Here is a 14699-nt window from a genome sequence, read left to right on the forward strand (position 1 = left end):
TTGATTATAATAAAATTTTGTATTATATGGAAATAGAATAGAACTGATGAATCATACCTTTAATTCTTGAGGCTACTTTCAAAATAGTTTAGATACATTGAATAGAGGTAGGCAATGTTAGAGAATTGCTATAGCAAGACCATGTTCAAAAATATTAATAACTTTATTATTTGTTGATTAATAATACCCCCTCCCACCCTTGTAAGCAACCAGAAGGAATAACTTGAGTGATAATCTATGAGGTTTAAATATAAAGGAAAAGGGTCTATGAATAAGAGTGCATCTTTTTTTTCCAATTAGTTAAGGGTTTTAGGATATTTGAGGTTAAATGTTCTTGGGTTTAAATAGTATTAAATTAAATGACCTCCCAAAAAGTCCAAATCTAAAAGTTTATCAGCCCCCCTAAAAAATGTCAATATCCTCATTATTTGTTGACTAGCAACAACCCCCCACCCACCTTTATTGACTATTGACTAATAACAACAACCCAACCCTCTCGGCCAAAATAAACGTCAATGTCTTCATTAATTATTAATTGACAATTCCTATTGACCTAGCTTACACTCACCCCCTTTCAAAAATGTCAATGTCCTCATTGACCATTGACTACCTACTTAGCTAGGTTAATCCCCGCCCCCCCTCAAAATGTCAATATCCTCATTGACTATTGAGGATTCCATTCCAAATAAAATCTATCAATCCTTCCATTGTGTAAACTAATTATTTTATTTTTGTACAAAATCTACTAATCTACATAAATATTCCATTTTCGCACAAAATTTACCAATCCTTCCAAGGGTATATTATATTTTTTAAGTAGCAACTAATCAAGAGGACTCCATTTCCAGACAAAATCTATCAATCCTTATGTTGTGTAAATTAACTATTTTATTTCTACACAAAATCTATCAATCTACACAATTATTCCATTTTCATATAAAATCTACCAATCCTTCCAAGGGTATATTATATTTTTTAAGTAGCCACTAATCAATAAAATTTAGATCCGTGTTATTTGCTCTAATACCATATGTAATACACCATATCTCTCTCCCTTTAAGCCAACTAAAAAAGAAGCAATTACTTAATGAAAGAGCTTTTAATGACTATTTTATTTCCATTTATCCCCCAAGGTTCTAAGAATCTATAGTGATAATATATTTAAATTTTATCCCATGATTATATATGCTACATCTATGACCTACAATCAAGTCTTGCAATGCTTCACTGGAGGTCAAGGGAGTTGCAGAAGCAAAGGCATATAAATCAATTTAGTTAAGTGGTTAGAATTTAGAATTGATATGTTTTATAATTGTTGAGAAGCAAGTGGTGTAAAATATCCTAGTAGGTACAGATCTATCTTTTTATACATACAAAGTAGTTTACAAATATCATAATTAATAGTTTATAAGCTAGTGCAATTGGAAATAATAATATTCTGTGCTTGTGATTAGGAACACCAATTAGATCCAAGGTTGTATTATGCTCAACATGACATATGTCCGAGAAGAACCATTACTTCATTTTACATTTTTTCTCATGTATAATTAAATGATGATTGTGAGTGTAAAGTTTTTGTGTTCAAGCAAGAAGATAGCATTAATCAGCATTGTTGATGCTTCAGAAGTTCAAAAGTTGTCAATAAAGTTGCAACTAGTAGAAAATAAAGAATGCAAAATTTTATAGAGTCAAGTATAAAAAAAGGGGGAAGAGCCAATTTAGGGCTAATTTAGTGGAGTTGCCTAACTCATGCATGCTATGCATAAATTGGGTTTACGTTAACATATAATGCAAAGGGAAAAAAATTAAATTCTTATTATTATTATAAAGTAGAGGCACTTTCCCATTATACATTTTTACATGCTTGCAGAAAATATTAAAAGAAACTTCCTTTCCTACTATATACCTAAATTAAACATAAAAATAGTTAGTAAAGTAATTAAATTAAAAATAATAATTACCTTTTATGCCATATATACTCTTGAAAATAACTCTTTTATAATTGTTTTCTTGTACTATGTCTTGGTAAAATTGTCTATATCAATTCAATTTAATTTCTATATACACTTGTAACTATATTAACAAAATGTTGAGAGTGATTTATCAAAGGATATTGATAGCCTAATTAATTTCACTATGCTATATTGTAACCTGCCCAATGATTATTATAAATTGTGATACCTAGTTTAACATACTCCTACAAAATGTTAATTAAAGTTTCCTAATTACAATTTTCTATAGGAACTAAAATATACAATTTAAATTATATTTAATACCTCTAAATACCCATTGACTATGTACTTGACGACCAATATTATACTTATGTTTACTAAACTTCACTTCATTAATCTCTATAATGTTACTAAGACCTTCAATCTTTTGATTTCTCCTTTTTAAACTTCTATACAAATATCTTGATAAAGATTGTACTAATATATGATTATTTGTGATCCCCTAATATTGCATTCAATTTGTGCTTGTACTATTAGCATTCTAATTGACCAACAATACATCACATGTATTATCTGTGTGAAGGTAAGGTTAAACTTTACAAACTATATACATGTTTATAAAGAATAAGTTTTATTATAATGCCTATATATATTTTTACTTGATCCCATATCTTTACAACTTTTTCTATTTGTATGTAACCGTATTATTTGACCACAATGCACACATGGTCTTCTTTTTAATAAAAAACCAAAATCAACATACAACCAATAAGTATTTGTAAGTATAGATGTCTTCTCAAAAAACTCATGAAGAAAATAAACACTATCTTGAGCATCATTTACATATTTCATTCAAAAAAAAAATGAAATTAAGGAGAAGAAAATCAAGAAAATGAACAAACATTATAATTGAAAGAGCATTTATATAGTTTGGCTTTAAACTTTGGCAAGCTTTAAAGACAGTAAGGCATGGTAGTTTCAACAATCATGGTTTCTGCACGTCCAAGAGGGGGCATCTGCAGCAATCCATCAAGATCTTCGACCAGATGCCCCTGAAGGATCCAACCGCTTGGAATGCCATCATCTGGGCGTATTCCCAAGCTTGGCATCACAAAGAAGCTCTTGAGCTGCTCCCTGTGATGTACGCAGCCAGATTCTGCGATTTTCAATGTGCTGCTTCAAGCCTGTGCAGCAATTACATCGCTACCGTCTGGGAAGAATTTGCAGTCCTACACATCCTCCAGGATTAAAATTGAGCTCGATCCGATGCTCGGGAATGCGCTGGTGAACATGTACGGCAAGTGTGGAAGTCCTGAGGATGCAAGGACCGCGTGAAGAATGTGATGCTGTGGAGCTCGATGCTTGGGGCTTACTGCCACAGCGAGCAGGAATCCCAAGCTAGGGTTCTTCCGGTTGATGATCTTGCAGGGCATTTAACCGGTTGAAGGTGTCCATGGCGGCCAGTATTTTACTTCAATCTCGAGCGATACATTTTGGTGCCTTCCGAGAAGCATTTCATCTGGGATCTTCTTGGGCGATTGGGGATTGTGAATGATGCGGAGGTGCCCTAGGAACCGCAGACTGAAGCTTGGATCTCACTGCTTGGCGCATCCAAGTTCCATGGGGGCTTCGGTCGCTGCTGCAGCTTGCCATCGTGAATGCCGAAGTCGCAAATCACCAGAATTGGAAGAATCTCGACTGAGAAGCCCATGACAGCCCTCATAGCAAGAGCCAGCATTTGAAGAATCATGTTCGATTAGCATGCTAACATCCTTTTTCCTGCGTATGCCCACTACGGGCATCTGCAGCGATCACTGAAATTGCTTAGTACAAGCTTATATTGTAATACTTATTAAAAATTATCTTCGATAACTATCCTTAATAACCATTATAGAAGTTGTGCAAACAGGTGATATATCACTCAGGAAGCAGAAACACCATTCCCCAAAACCCAACTGCGAAACCAATTGCCACACTGACACCAACAGCTAGACCATTATAAGATGATACACTTGAATGCTTGTCCACAGTCATTGCTGGTGGTGGTTTGGCTGCGGATGGAATGTTGCATGTGGTGTTGAGAGGAGGACCACATAACCCTGGGTTGCCAGCGAAACTTGAGCTGTCCAAAGTCAAAAACTGTCCTGTTGTTGGAATTGGCCCACTGAGATTGTTGTTTGAAATATTGAAGAACATGAGGAATGATAAACTTCCAAGCTGCTTTGGAATGCTACCCATAAGTCGGTTCTCTTGAAGCTTGAGTATAAGGAGTTGTGTTGCACTGGCAAGAGAAGCCGGAATAGTTCCACTCAGATTACTCCCACTCATACTGCAAATACTTGAGATCCCCAAGCTCCTTGGAATGGAACCATTGAGCTGACTGTTGCCACTGATTCTTATCGTCAACGGGTAAGTGTTGAGGCTCACATGTCAGTCTATCAGGAAAGGTTTAAAGCATCAACCAGGTCCGGGTCTCTGTCCAATAGGTGACTTGCAGGTCGGTTTTAAAGCTGTTGAGATTCCCAAGCTCTGGAGGTATTCTTTCTGTAAAATAATTATCCGACAAGGAAAGCTGGTGAAAATTTGTCAGGTTGGGGGATATGACCCTTGTAACTGTTCCCCCTTCCTGAAAAGAACTGAAGCCAACCCATCCTTTGCATACTACTCGGTAATGAGTCTGTGAATAAGTTACTTCCTTAAGGTGAACCAAGTTGCCTATGCTCCAAGGTAGAATTCCTTCGACTCTATTATTATGCAGATTCAATATTCTGAGGTTGGTCAGATTTCCGATGGAGTCCAGGAGCCTGCTGCTGAATAATTTTTCCTCTAGGATAAGACTTTGCAAGCTGCTGCAATTCGAAATAGCTGCCGCTTAAATCATTGCTGCTAATCTGTAGGTGCTTAAGTGAGAAAATAACATCAGAATTGTACCAGAAAGCTTGTTGACACCTAAATCGAACAGCTGGAGATTCCCACAGGAACCAATGGAGGGAGGAATTGCTCCTGTGAGGTTGTTTCCACCTACTACCAGAATCTGAAGCTGAGCCAAGTTACGAAACAATGTTGCCACTGAATTTGTTGCCGGCGAGCTTCAAGACTTGTAGACAGCTAAGGACTTCCGAATGGTTCCTGTAATTTGATTCTGGCTCAATACAAAGTACGTTAGACTGGGAAAGGCATGTTCCTCAAACCCTGGAAACTGTAGTTGTTGTACCCAGCTTGTATTTGGACCAGTTTTCTCAATCGCTGCATGCCTCCAGAAAGATTGTTATGGTCCAGAACTAAGTTTACCAGCTGGTTGCAATTGGATAGAGTGTTTGATACTTTAGAACTGAGCTGATTGTTATCTAGCATGAGCGTTTGAAGCTTCACAAGATTTCCAATGTCTGTGATAAAAACTCATAAGAAGAAAAAAGGAAGACTTGATATAAAATTGCAGAAAGCGCGAAAGTACCTGGGGGAATATGTCCACTTAAGTTGTTGGCTCCCAAATCAAGGTACTCGACGTTTTTCATGATAGAAATGCCAGAAGCCAAAATGTTGTCGCTGAATATGATGGTATGAATCTTGGAGGCCCTACATAAGCCATCATCATCAAAACTCAAATGACCAGTAAAATTGTTGCGTGACAGATCTAGGGACTCAAGTGCTTGCAATCTGCACCAGAATGGCCATAGGTAACCGCTCAAGCTTGCATTTGAGAGATTGATGCTTAATACACTGTTGTCACTGCTCCACTTGATTCCTCTCCAAGAAGAGAGATTTCCAGCATTGACCCAACTAGAGAGTGCATCTCCCCCTTGGTTCTTGGGCTGCTCTTAAAGCAGAGCAATGTGGCTTCATGACCTTCATATGTTCCCGAGCACTTAGTTTGTGTGTCAGTGAATGCCCCCTGCAGCGCGCATAAGAGTGCCAGAAGCAAAAACCATGATAGCCAAAAGAGATTCATGCTTTTGAAGAAACTATTGGCGTTGTGAACTCAGAAGCCACATTTGTAGACTGGATGACAGTCTTTTTTGTCTGGAATTAGAATTGTTCAAGAGTCTGCCGGCGCTGAGATTCCAAATCTCTCCCTTGAATGCAGGTGGCGCACTGCAAAACCGGACGAAGCGGTTCACGCGGAAAGGAATCCCTATCGTCGTCACAACAAAACAAACTTCCAAGATCTGTAATAGCTGATCGAATAGGCTCCTCCATTTCTAGGTCACACTAGATTCCTGTTGTTTATTCTAGAGGCCATATGCTTTCGACTGCTCACACACAAGCGGAAAATCCTGGCAAGATTCAGAACAAGCGCTCACAACTTGATGATAGCAAGCGAGACTAAAACTGTTCAGTGGACTCAGTGAATCAGCGGGGGAAGATGCTCATATGCTGCTGCAATGTCACTGGTGATTGCGATGTTTGTGCACCTGCCCCTACTCCTGCTGCAGACAAACTCGACCCATAATACCACGGGAGCAAAGGATATGTAAAATTTGCAAACGGGAGGTGGAGGACGAAGAGCATGTCATGTTTCGATGCCCTGGATACGCTTCTATCTGCCAGCAATATCCACAGTTACCATGGATAATGGACAAATGAATATTCCAAATTAAATTGCTGATAATGTTTCTCTCGACAGAATTTAGATTGCACGCCATAGTTGTCTTATTTAGGGTACATTTTTATAGAGAAGAAAATGAAAGGGCAACAAGAATTTTCATTTAATTCTAGAAGGTATATTGAATCTTTTCTATTTTTATGCATTTAACTTATAGATCTTAAAAAAAAGTGTGGCCCATTGTTGAACTAACTTAGGAAAGCCCAAATAACCCTAAAGAGGAAGTAGTTGGAGCACCAATATAGGAAACACAAGGGGGAGAAGATTATACATCAAAAAAGCAACAATCATTTAGAAAATTCTCAACCAGTTAGACCCTTATGTTTTTACTAAAATTGATGGTAAAAGTAAAATAGATTTAAATTTTCTTTTCTTAATTCTTTTACACAAAGGACTTAAGAATTTTTTGTGCTTGATGTATTTAAGCCAAGAAAACAAATGTCTTTACTAGAGTAGGATTTACTACTATTCAATTGGGAGGTTTGAAAGATCATGATAATTCTAGTGATTATGTAGTTGCAAAGAGGGATAGAGATTATAAACAATGACTTGAAGAGGACAAGCAAGGAAGAATAAAGGCATCAATAAGTAATTTGGTTTTATAGGAGGAAAGGAGGATTATATAGGTTATAAAAGTGAATTATATTTGTGCTACTTTAAACATACCACTACACAGATTTGAGAGGCTTTGTGAGAGTTACAGGAGAGCTGATGCTTTAGATTTCCTAAGTGGTGGTGAATATAGTTCTTACATAAATCCAATCTTAAGGAAGGAAATGGTTTTAGCAATTGGGGATGGTATTAAAGAGGAACTTTTTTTTTAGAGCTACAAGGAAGTCTTTTTTTTAGCTTGATGTTAGATAAGAGTATAGATAATTGATTTGAATGACACTTAATTCTTTATATGAGCTATCTCAAAGATAAAGGAAAGGGTGTTCAAACTATAAAGTTCATTCGATTACTACCTCTTCAAGATGGATTAATTTACAATGGCCTAATTCAAGTAGTAGATAACTTAAATCTGGACTTGAACAAACTTGTAACTTTAACAACAGATAGATGTAGCACTATGTTGGGGTCTATTACAAGAGTTGTCTAGCATTTTAGAAACAATATTCCAAGATTAGTTGGTATGTATTGTATAGCATAGAAAGAAGTATTGGCAGCAAATGATGGATTCAAATTAGATGAAGAGCTTCTTAAGTTTATACACTCTATCCCAAACAAAGTGTATTCTTGATTGGGAAGGAGTGCAAATCATTATCAATATTTCAAAGAACTGTTTGAAAACTATAATCATGAGCTATTAGCTTTATTACAAATTCATAAGGTGCAATGGTTGTCACAAGGGCAAGTTATGAAACGGTTTGCAAAAGTTATGCCGGTGGTTCTTTAGCTTTGGCAATTTGAACTACCTAAGTGGTATGACACCTTGAGAATCTTTCCTATTATAACTATTTACTTTTAAATTGATTTTATGTGTTCATTATAAGTATAGTTTTTTATTCATTTCCTAGCTGACATGCTTACAAAGTTGAATAAACTCAATCTAATGTTCTAACAAGAGAGGACATCATTGGTGATGATTAGCAATTTTTTGGATTTAATAGTCCAAAAATTTTCAAAGGGCTATTTGGTAAACTGTTGGACAGATTCAACCTTATTATCTGGTTTTTTATCTACTACTGAATCCAGAAAGCTAGAGTACTAGATAAATGGACAAATTATTTCTCATATTTTGAGTTATAAAGAGATCTCTTGTAAGACCAAAGTTTTGGACTTGAATGCACTTTCCGGAAGGTCATTTAGCTAAGTACTATTTAAACCCAAGGACATTTAACCCCAAGTATCCCAAGATTTTTAACCGATTAGAAAAGAGGGTGCACTCATATTTATAGGCTTTTTCTTTCTATATTTAAATTTCATGGATCATCTTTCAAATTATTCTCTTTAATTGCTTACAATTCACTGTGTTTCCTTGCAAATTCATACCTTCATGAATAGACACTAAGAGTTGCAGCTTTTCTGAAAGCCTCACTCTTTTGACACCCTACTCCTTAGATCGAGCCCAACTAGAGGCAAATTAAACTTTAGATGTCAATTTCAACATGTGGTGTGATTCTTTTATCCAACTAATAGAGTTGGACGTGAAACCTCTCTGATATCAAATATAAATTCTTGAGTTTAGATTTCCCAAAATGTCACCTAACCCAATACTATTTAAACCAAATATGCTTAACCTCAAGTATCCTAAAACCTTTAACCAATTGGAAAAAGGGCTGCACTCTTATTTATGGGCTCTTTTCTTATTTGAACCTTATAGATTGTCTTTTAAATCATTTTTATTTCTTTTTTACTTATCAGTTAATGGTCTTAATTGACACTTTGAAGATTTCTCATTCTTTAATAGTTTAAAGATTTTTCCTCCTCGTTCAATTTTGGATGATTTAATAAAGAGGACAAAGCAAACTTAACTTCAACTAGAGAGACTTCTTAATAAAATCAACTATAACCAAATTATCATTGATATGAAAACTATGTAGGAGCTAGATGATTTTATTGGGATGCTAAAATCAGCTAAAGGAAAAACCATGGATAATGCTTGGTGTGATTATAGAGGAGCTTTGATAGAGCATGTTTCGAAGTAAGAAAAAAGTTTTATTCAATTTTCAGATCTTATGAGGCTATAACAACTTTGTATGATAATTTTAGCTAATATTGTTGCATGTGAAAGAGGATTTCTAGGTAAAATGACATAAAAAATTAGGTTAGAAGTAGATTTATTTTGGAGATGTTTGAGGCATTAATGATAATATACATGAATGCTCATAATCAAGATGCTGTGGATTGGTATAAAGTATTCTAAATTTAAAATGGAAAGAGAGACATCCATGTAATTAGCTTTTCAATATAGTTTTTGGCTCTTTTTATCAATAAAAAAAAACTTGTTAGCCTTTTTCAAATGAAAAGTAGATCAAAAAACTATATTTTATTTGAAAGTCAGACCCCACCCTTCAAATTTATAGCTTACTCAAGAGACTTCAAATAGAATTTATTTATATGGAACACATAACCCTAATTAATGATGTAACTCCTTGAAAAACTACTCCATGAAAAGGTAGAAAGGTGGGACTTATAGTGCCCTCCCTACCCCTTTTGTCAATATCAAGTGTTTCAAGATTTAAGATCAAAGGAGAAACATAGGAATCAAAAAACATTTATAATATTAAGTTTTTTTATTGGTTGGAGATGCAACATAATGTTATTTAATATTTGCAAAATGCTTTCCAAGTCATTCTCACATTGGCTAGGAAACTTAAAAAATATTAATTTGACTAGTTCTGAATTGAGGACTAGATCTTGTGATTTTTAGTTACACGAAAAGCCTTATTCAAATTTAACAGGTTGTTCATGGAGTCAATAGTCAATTGTGAATAACACACTTAAAATTGCTGTAGGAGGCCTTAGATTTGATACTAATCAGACTAGATTCAGCTATAGATCTAGTCTCTCAAACTCAAACTTGAGGTGTTGGGCCACTAGTAATAGTTGTCAGGTGTCTTTTGCCTCCAGGAGTCCCAACCAGTGTCTCTACTTGTCTTGCTAAGCCACTCATTTCAAGTTATCCTAGTGACTTTCCAGTGTGTTTTTGGAGTCATTCTAGATGTCGTGAATGTGACTTTAGGTATCAAAAGTTATCTATCAGGTAATCCTTTTGAATATTCTTTTTTTACTGCCACGACAGCAAGAGGTCGGTATTGCTAGACCCTTTATTAATCCCTATTGTACTAGTGGAGTTAATTGGGCATTTCGAGTGTACTTAGATTGGACGAACATAAGGATAGAATTCCTACATACTATTAACTAAGCCCAATAAGGAGTTTCCGTCTTATTGTGTCTTGCATTGGCTAGTGACAAAACCTTCATATATTGAAACTAGTCCTTCAATATCGTTAGATGATAGCTTACTGTGTTTGCCAAACACCCTCATTATCATACCTTTTGTGTTAGTCTCATTTCGGTCCCAAATGCTATTTATGAAAAGTCTAGATTTGCTTATTTGGCATATTTATGGAATGTAGAGATTGTTTTGAACACAATGGTGTTTGTTCCGTATCCAAATTTGCAATATAAAAATATTCTATATTTAGTAAGTTTTGAGCTTGTCCTAGAGCTTAACTCCTAATACTAAGGGAGGCTTGGGGTAAAAGCCCAAAGCATGTGTTCTTAGGACGGGGGGATATAAAGGGTTCCAAATGTATAGTAAGGATAGTGGGTAGGTTGGGCATGGCTGACCAACTTGAGGCATAGTTTAGTTCCCGCTTGTGTGCCTCTCTTTATTCTGTGTCTAGCTTGGGTTTAAGCCCAAGTTCCATTCTATGCTAGTTGGTGAAGTATTTATATACTTGCGTTAGGCCACCAGTATGCTGAAATAGCACTAAACTCCATTTGGCTTCATTTTGCATGTTGGTCCTAGCATTGGGATGTTGAATCCTCTAGGACTATTCCAAGTTGCTCTATGCTTTTGTCCTTTCACTCCTTAGGCTATACACTTAGAAGTCATTCCATGCTTTGGTTCCTTCGTTCCTTGGCTCCATGCTTGGGAGTTTAGCTCCATTCCTTCATTTAGTGGCACAAGGCTTTAAAACTCAGGTTTTGCACCACTATTCTATGGACATATGGCATGTGGCACATGCCATATAACATGTGGCACATAAAAGGTTTAAGTTCCCCTTCATGGTTATCCTATAGTAAATCACCATAGGATAAAGGGTAAAAACCACATGCACTACACTAGACAACACCAACAAAAAGTCTTAGAAAATTTTAGGATTTTGTATCTTAGCTTGAAGGTATGCCCAACATAGAGCTCCATGAAAAAGTCAATCCTCCATCAGATAAGGATCTAGAGATTCTTAGTACCCAGCTGACTGGACCTCTAGTTAGAAAAACCAAAGAAATGAGAATCTATAATAATAAGGAGTAATCACCAAACTTTCTAGGCTGCTAGATCTAGCCAATGGCAGCTGTCCGATGGGGTGGGGGTAACTGTAAAAGGATTATATCTTTAACCACATCTTAGTAAATAATTGTGTTGATGTTTTCTCTCAGCCAATGGGAGGTGGCTAATTGCATAGGGCAAGAGAAGAAGGCGCTGCAACATGTGTTGCATGCAATGTATTAACCATGACAAAGTTATTGTGAGTTTTGCATATGCTCAATGACATAGCAAAAGATAAACAAGGCTTTGGGCTAATGTCTGTGATTAACCCAAAGTTAATCAACTGCTTCATTCAGGATCTCTTTCTCATATGGCAGTGGCAGCCAGTGATTCTAATTTGGGGTTTCAAGACCATGTAAATTACAATTACCAATCATCATTAAACGATGTTTCTTCATAATAGCAACAAGTTTTAGGTGATGTAGAAATGGGTGGAGAGAGCAGTGAACCAAATTTGTGTTTATCTTGATAAGGCAAAATCTAATCACTTTCCTTTTTAGGATTTGAGCACCCTGCACAGCTTAGTGCTTTAGATACTTGGTTTATTCTTATAAAATGCTTTACAGCTTGAGGAATAAGTGTGCAAAAAGACTTCAAACAACCATTAGATTTTCAAAGTCATTTTGCTATTTTAGTAGGTAGTAGCAGCTAGCTTCTTTGCTTCTTAAACCTTTTATGTGGCTAAATCTAGGCATTTAGATACAGACTTCCAACTAAGTGCCCTGTGGGATTGTAAGGTAAAATGGTTATTTCTTTAACCACATCTTAGTGAATAATCATGTTGATGTTTGCTCTCAACCAATGGGAGGCGGCCAATTGCATAGGGCAAGAGAAGAAGGTGCTGCAACATGTGTCACATGCAATGTATTGACCATGATTGTGTTAACCATGACAAAGTTATTGTGAGTTTTGCATGTGCTCAATGACGTGACAAAATATAAGTAGGGCTTTGGGTCAATGGTTGTGATTAACCCAAAGTTAATCAATTGCTTCATTCAAGATCTTTCTCTCTAATGGCAGTGGCAGCTAGCGATTCTAATTTAGGGTCTCAAGACTATATAGACTATAATTACCAGTTATCACCAGACAATGTCTCTCACAATAACAACAAATTTTAGGTGATGTAAAAATGGGTGGAGAGAGCAATGAACCAGGTTTATATTTATCTTGATAAGGTAGAATTTAATCACTTTCCTTTTCAGGATTTGAGCACCTTACACAGCTTAGTGCTTCAGGTATTTGGTTTATTCCAATAAAATGCTTTACAGCTTGAGGAATAGGTGTGCAAGAAGACTTCAAACAATCGTTAGATTTTCAAAGTCCCTTTGCTATTTTAGTAGGTACTGGCACCTCTTTGCTTCTTAAACATTCTCTATGGCCAGATCTAGGTATTTAGACACAGACTTCCAGCCAAGTGCCCCGTGGGATTGTAGGAGGTACTCAATTTTAGAATGTTTTTTCTTTTTTTTGTTATGGGTTTGTAATGAGATTTTCTAACTAAGTGCAAATTATATAGCATTCTAGACCTTGGCATATGGAATCTAATTGCTTCCTCTAAGGAAACACAATATGCATGTGTTCATATTGCACATTTATAACTTCATTCAAATGGTAAGCCACTTCTTATATATATATATTATCTCGGTATGACAGTTATGATTTCCAACACAACTTGACAAATATAGCATTGATATCAAGGTTCCTTAATATCAATTTCACTAATAGCTATAGTATGCACCTTGCGATAGCTTCGATGGCAGCCAACATTGTTGATAAATACAGCTACATTTTCAAGCCATTTAACTAGCTATATATTCAACATTACAATGTTAGAGCTAAGAATCCAAAATATCATTTAGGGCTCTATTATCTCTCAGTAGGTATTTTTACAACCACACATGTTCCAGCATGCCCAAAGAAAGCTCCTCCAATGCTTGATTTTGTTAGGCCATCAGACATTGTTCCATTGAGTCAATTTAGGGGATGCTTCTACTTATACTTCTGCAATAATTGTTGTGGCAATCACTGATGTGGATCAAATGCCTAACATTATAAACATCATATTCATTGCTGATAATCCTAAAGCTAAAAACACCTATAAGGTATTTGTAATATTTTGATTAGATTTTTTTTATGAAGTTCAAAAGCAGGTGTATATACTAGGTGATATGGACCATGTCTATTATGAGTCAAATTGTTAAGGTTTACTAGAGACATGCCAAGTTGTATTTTCTATAGTTTCTGAGGAACTAAGGATAAAAATGTGTTCAAGATTGCACCTTCCACTATTGTCTTGAAAATTCCTAACAATACACCGTAGAACCATATATAAAAGCAACTACACTTTGTCTCATTTATATATGGAAAGAACTTCTTTGGGGTATGTTTTTCGAGATGTTTTCCATTGGTTCATAATACATGTTTTGTCAATAGGTGCATGGCTGTTTCATCCCTAAAAACCCTCAAGAAATCTTTGTTTGTTGTGGCTGCCACATTTGCAAAAAGTTTAGGATCAAGAAACAAACACAAAATATTTATTAATGTCACCATTATAAAAATGAATGAATGTTTTTCTAAACTTTGTGGGTCCATGGCAAATTCTATCCAAATAGTGGCCACCCCCAAGACATTTGCATGGAGGACACTTATAGAGACAAAGCATATGGTCTCACTCCTAGCTAGTTTCTAAGAATGTTCACTTCTATTTGAATGCCCGAGGCAATCAAACTTTTAGAAACAAAAAAGCCACCAACATGCCACTTCTTATTCTCCACTGGTGCCAATTAGAGTTTGCCAAAAGTTATTGCATTCAAGGTTGATTAAAATATTGTGCACTTTCATTTTTTGTTCTGCAATATGCTTTCGCTTTTTGTTTGTATAATATATTGTTTATAAACTTGCTGCATAGTTGTATCTAGGATCCATTATATCCACTTGATGGTAGATTGCAACCTCAAAGTCTCTTGCAAGACTCTACATTGAATTTTGGCTTCACTTCTAATGAGTCCAGCTCCACTTTAGTTATCTTTATAGAATCCTCCATGATTTAAGTGTTTGAACTTTCGAATTTCGTCAAGTGCAAGAATGCTTTGACCAGGAGCTTGAAATCTCCCCTAGGCAGTTATAGCTCTATAGTTCTATA

The sequence above is a fragment of the Selaginella moellendorffii genome, unplaced genomic scaffold (genome assembly GCF_000143415.4).
Source record: "Selaginella moellendorffii unplaced genomic scaffold, v1.0 SELMOscaffold_50, whole genome shotgun sequence".
Taxonomy (NCBI): domain Eukaryota; kingdom Viridiplantae; phylum Streptophyta; class Lycopodiopsida; order Selaginellales; family Selaginellaceae; genus Selaginella; species Selaginella moellendorffii.